The following is a 5,929-nucleotide window of genomic DNA, read 5'->3' as shown; positions in this document are numbered from 1 at the left end:
ACTTGGTCGCATGGGTCATGTCTTTACCTTTAACGATCCCTGCCTGCAAATTGTCCCTCTTCCAGAGGGCTTGTCAGCCTGAAGCCCCAGGACACAAGGTGGTATGCACAGCAAGGGGACCCAAGCAGTGAGATTTCTGGTGCCTCAGTGAAACGGGAGTTCCTGGTGACATCCCTGCATAGCACAGGTCTTCAGAGAAATCCACTAACTCATCCCTTCTGCTTACAGTGCCCATGCTGAACCCCCTAACCTGGTACCCCACTTTTGGTGCATCACCAGAACCTTCTCTTTTGAGAGCAATCTGATTCTTTCCTATTCTTGATGATCAGAAAACAACACAACAGCATAAGAGGAGAAAGCTCTGGCCTTGGGTACGACTGGGCGTGGCTCTCAGCAGCAGCAATCCAATGGCTCACTAGAAAGACTTCAGCGGCTGAGGGCATTTCACTGTCCCAGGAGCACAGTCAGAGCCCTAACGCTCAGGGCTTGTGAGCACAGCATAGGACCTCCCAGGACTGGACCCATCTTCAAGCTTAAGAGTTGCTCTCCTGCCTCCCATTGCTCAACAAAGTTGACAAGTCCCACGAAACCCTGGAAGAACCAATTTCATGAAGCAGTAGCATTTGTGAAATGGCTAAAAATCAAAGGGTATCTGGGGCCTGGGGACAAGTCAGAAGGCGGCATGCTGCCAAGTGAGAAACTGAAGTGACAAGGATAGCAAAGTGCCAACCCCGTTCTTACAGGGAACACTGGCACCTGGCATCTGGACTGTGAAGTCCATGCCCAAGAGGGTTCAAGGTGGACAGAAACTGACACAGCCATGTGGTTCCTGGGAACGTACAGAGCCATGGGGGGGGGGGCTGGGGAGGAGTGTAGGTCACTGCACACAGCACAGGACTACACCAAGGCAGAGGCTATCCCTTGGGGGATAACAATCCAAACGTTATATAAAGTACAGGCTATCCCTTGGGGAATAATAACCCACGTGTTATATAAAACACTCAGGTCATAACCATTGAAGCCTTGTGCTCCATGATCCCCAGTACACGAGGAATATCACGTTGGTACTTCAGTTGGCCCATCTGTAAAATGGGATGCTTGGCCCTCGAGCTTACGCTGGTGCTCAGAAACTGCTGCTGTCATTTGGGAGAGACACTGAGGATAAACAGAAGAGGGAAGGCAGAAATCTCAACCTTTTCCTCATGGTGCCCATATCCACACCTGATACCCAGTAGAGATCAAAATGGTACTGGTCTCTAGCAGCTCTGCAGCTAAGACATCTTTACAGGTGTTCCTGCTGTAGAAACAGCCAGCCAGCAAAAGCAAAATCCCAGTCTGGGCCAGCCTTGTCACTTCAAGTGATGAATATGTGACGGTTTCTCTCAGACACGCATCCTCAGAAGTGTGTAGCTGACTCACGTGCCTGTGAGTCCACAGAGTAGGGACAATCATCAAAGCTTGACTTCTCAATCAGCATAGCCTGAGTCTCACAGAGGAATACAGCTGGCCTCCTCTTCTCCCAAGGGATCCAGAAGGACTAGAAAACAAGAAGGTAAAAAAATTATAGACAAGTGTTTGCCAAAGGCAACAAGATTATACTATGACAGATTCTGTCTGTGACAGATTCTGTCCGTGATAGATCACTTTGGCCCCCTTTCCAGAATCTAAAGGCTGAAGGCTTAGGCAATTCACAACTGTGGATAATGAGGTACCAACCTTGGGTCTGAAAAGAAACTCCAAGTGCTGTGGATGATTGATTGATAATAAAATGCTGATTGGCCAGTAGCCAAGCAGGAAGTATAGGCAGGACAAAGAGAGAGGAGAAGTCTGGGAAGTGGAAGGCTGAGGCAGAGAGACGCTGCCAGCTGCCATGATGAGGAGCAGGATCTAAAGTACCAGTAAGACATGAGCCACATGGCAAGATATAGATTAATAGAAATGAGTTAAGATAGAAGAACTAGATAGCAAGAATTCTGAGCCATTAGGCCGAACAGTTTAAATAATATAAGCATCTGTGTGTTTATTTTATAAGTGGGCTGCGGGACTGCTGGGGCTTGGCGGGACCTGAAGAGAAACTCTCCAGCTACATCCAAGGGTGCCTAGTTCAAATCCACCCTCCCAGCACAGCTGGCCCTTCTCTGCTATGGATCAGCACTTTTGCTTTACATCAGATTTTAACCTGTCTTCCTCCCTCAGGTCAACTACCTGCCTGCTGTATACGAGACCTGTGCCTCAGGGCATAGCACAATCACTGTTTCTCTGCCTGCTGTTTTCACAGTGCCCAAGGAAGTCCCCTCAATGGAGAGTCAGAAGTGCTCCCCTCCCAGTACCAGGGCCTGCTCACCTTGTCCTCCAGGATCGAGGCCTCTTCAAATCATCCATGGAAACATTTCAGTACTAATCCCTGAGCAGTTCTGGGACCTTCCTTCAGTCCTCAGAAAACTGCTATTCCATGCATGCTTTCTAGGCTCTACCCTGGGCTCTGCCATCTGCCTACTACCCTCAGCTTCCCCTCAATACCCAAGCTTCCCCATCCCTCCCTGCTCTGGCACCTCACAGAAGACACATCCCTCAGACAGACAGCAGGGCCAGGTCCTCAACAGTACACCTGATCATCAGGTCTGAAACTAAAAGACTCAGAAATGGGGTACAGGGAGGCAGCTCAGTAGGTGAGAGTGTTGCTATGTGAACATGTGGATTCGAGTTTGAATCTGAGCATCCATGTGAACAGCTGGATACGACCACATACACACCAGCAATTCCCAGGCTGGAAGAAACATACTCTGTGTGTACATGCATCACACACACAGAAACATGCACAAAAAGAATCATAGAAGGATTCAGGAAGGCTCACAGAGTGGTTGAGATCTCATGCCCTTAGGAAGGAAGACTGGAGGTTAGTGAAAGAATTCAGAACTTTCTCTTCTATACTGTCTAAAGTCTTAATAAATGTCATTTCATTTTTTTATGAAAAAATGTGGGCACTGAGTCATACTCCTAGAGATAACTGTTTGTTGAGTTGGGGTGTCAACACCTGTGTTTTGCTTAAACAGAAGGCATTGGGCTAGTGAGCTGGAGGTACACATAGCTGACTGTGTAACAGGATAGCAGGTAGAGACACGGTTGTCCCTGTATGGCTCCCTATGTACAAGTGTCCTGTCCTTACAGAAGTCAGATGGGATCATGGTCTCCACAGAAGGTCTATTTCCAAAGAAAGGAAAGGCACAGTGGACTCTCCATTGAGGATCGAAAGTTCACAGAGGGACTCAAGACCCAAATCTCAGTGCCAGCTCGAGTGTGACTCTGAGCTTATCCCAACTCACAGCACTGTTGTGGACATCCCATTTGCTGTGTGTGCTGTCTGTGGCGTGAGAGGCATGCAGAGTTACATGACAGCAGGTGAACTCCTCGTCACTGCTGTCCTCACCCCATCCTTGCCTTTTCCTGTGAAATCACATCACAGCACCATCACTGACTGGTATCTCTGCCTTCATGATGAGGCCACAATGCTCACACTCCCCCACGGGTACAGCTGTCTACATCACTGGACCCTAGCTCCCTAACAGCTGTCCCTTGCACACCACAATGCAATGGTCTCTCTTTGCCATGACGTGGCCAGGTAGGACATCATTTGGTCTGAAAGTCCTCCTGCCTTGTGAGAAGTTCTAAACTCTACTAGGTAAGTCTACAACAGAGTGGTCAGGAAAGCAGTTCTATGGAGATGACATCAGCCTCCCTTGCAGCAGCCTCCCTTGCAGCAGCCTCAGTCTAGTGGCCTCCCACATTACATCCCTCTCTCTGGGGACAACTGTGTCTCAAATAAAGATAAGCACTCTCCCCTCTCCTGTCTTTTCAATCCCAGGTTAAGGAAAAATGCCTTCTTTCTTCCCAGCACTCAGTGGCTGTGCGCCCCATTCTCTGAGCTGAAAATGTAGATACTTCATACGGACAGTTGGGGGTCCAGGTAGGGGACCCTGCTTCCTTTTCCAGATGCCACCGCTGACCTGTACAGTCTGTGGTACCTCCTGCTCTGAGCACTCACCCCCTCCCTGCACTTTGCCTGATTCTCTTCTGAGGCAGGGGGATGTGTGCTTCCCTAGCTGTCCACACTTCCGGTATCAGCACATTTCTCAGCAGAGTAGCAGGAAGTTCCAGTGTTGCTGCCACATGAACCTGGTTACCAGTCCCCAAGGCCCCTACAGAGAGCAAAGAGGGGGCAAGGTAAAGGCAGGCTCTCCCCTAAGAGAAGGCTGCTTCCTTGCATCTGCAGAAATGTGAAAGAAACGTGTGTGCTGTGCCCTGGTTCTGAGGCTCTAAAACAGTCCAGAGCCCTTGGCTTACATTCAGACTCCATAGTGACCTTTGCCACAGGATTGCTGCTGCAAATAGCGTGGAGGCTTCATCATGTGGCGTACTGTACAATAAAAACCGAGTGTGGCACTGTGGTGGTTTGAAAGAAAATGGCCACCAAAGGGAGTGGGGGGGTGGCCTTGTTGGAGGTGTGTGTCACTGAGGTAGTGGGCTTTGAGGTCTCTTTTGCTCAAGCTTCCCTCAGTGTGACAGTCAGTCGACTTCCTGTTGCCTGCAAGATGTAGCACGCTCAGCTCCAGCACCATTTCTGACTGCATGCTGCCATGTTCCCCATCATGATCACAATGGACTGAAACTGTAAGTGAGCCACTCCAATTAAATGTTTTCCTTCTAAGAGTTACCGTGGTCATGGTGTCTCCTCACAGCAATAGAAACCCTACATTGAGATAGATGAGGGAGTCCTCCTTCTGCCCTCAGTTACCTTTGTCTGGGCTTGTGGATAAGTCACAGCCTCCATGGCCCAGGGATTTCCCATACCCTGCGTAGCCAGAGGAGCCCACGGGGTGTGTTGGCCACAGCTCCCAAGTCACGGTGACATGCCAGCCTCCATTTGGTCTGTCTGCACCAAGGCTAGCAGCTCAGGCTTGTCCAACAGAGATGCCCTCCCAGCCTCGGCTCACATTTCCCATCAGGACATCTTCCCACAGAGTCTGCCTCAGCTAGTCAAAGGACACTTGTAATTAGGACCCTTCAGAGGTCTCGTCTGCAGTCAGTGTGGACAGGTAGAGGTGGTGGCCATGGTGGCCTCCTTACTAGAGTCATTCCTGCTTCTGAGTCTGCGCAGGCTGCCCTGCCTCCTGTATGGGAAAGGGTTTCCATCTACAGCTCGTTCACCGTGGGAATAACCGGGGTCTGGAGGTCTGAGGTCCGAAGGACAATGAGCCAGGAGAAAACTCCTCCCTAGTCTTTCTTACTTACACGAAACCAAATGGAGGACAGACACCAAGCACTGGTTCAACTTTTTCAAACCGCCCCTGGCTCCTGGGAAAACCCTATCCAGTTGTCCAAATTCACTCTCCTCACTCCAGGTGCAGGTCACCCACAAATGCCGTGGAGAGCTTTGCTGTCTCCAGTGACCAAGCTGAGCGCCCCTCCTTAACTCTCCATCAGCAGACCTTATCTTTCCAGAAAACAGATGAAAAGGTCTGAGGGAGGATGGCTGCCTCGGGATGGGCATGGCTTTTATTAATGGAGCATTTTCTCAGACCTTAACTAAACCTCATCCACTTTTGTCAGTCAGGGCCGACAGTTGAGAGCAGTATTAGAGAAGGTAATTGCACGTATCAGTCAACAGCCTTTGTCCCTTGGCCGCCCAGAATTACAGTAAAACGGGCCCAGGAAAGCAGCAGGCTGGATTAAAGCGAAAGAGCCCTTTCTCGGGTTTCTCACACTCACCAGCTGTTCTGGGCTGTAGGCACACAAGCAGCAATAATGTCTGGGGAAACCCAGCCTCTCCGGTCTGGGCTCCTTCCCCTTCTGCCTCCTCTCCACCTTGAAAGTGATTTATCTTTGACTTTAAAGAGAAACATTTTCAAAAAGCATTCTATCTCCCCATAGC

At 49.9% G+C, this 5,929-nt stretch overlaps 1 long non-coding RNA gene across 1 annotated transcript in view; it reads right to left on the bottom strand.

Annotated features, from left to right (window-relative positions):
* Positions 1-966: 966 nt before the first annotated feature.
* The window catches only part of LOC119088151, a 6,330-nt gene continuing 1,367 nt past the window's right edge, over positions 967-5,929 (bottom strand). The window contains exon 2 of the long non-coding RNA XR_005091738.1: positions 967-1,537. This is a non-coding gene — a long non-coding RNA (uncharacterized LOC119088151). The remainder of the gene's footprint in view (positions 1,538-5,929) is intronic.

Source organism: Peromyscus leucopus, chromosome 6, assembly GCF_004664715.2.
Source record: "Peromyscus leucopus breed LL Stock chromosome 6, UCI_PerLeu_2.1, whole genome shotgun sequence".
Lineage (NCBI taxonomy): Eukaryota > Metazoa > Chordata > Mammalia > Rodentia > Cricetidae > Peromyscus > Peromyscus leucopus.
Note: the sequence above shows the minus strand (reverse complement) of the source record. Positions and strands in the feature narration are given on the sequence as shown.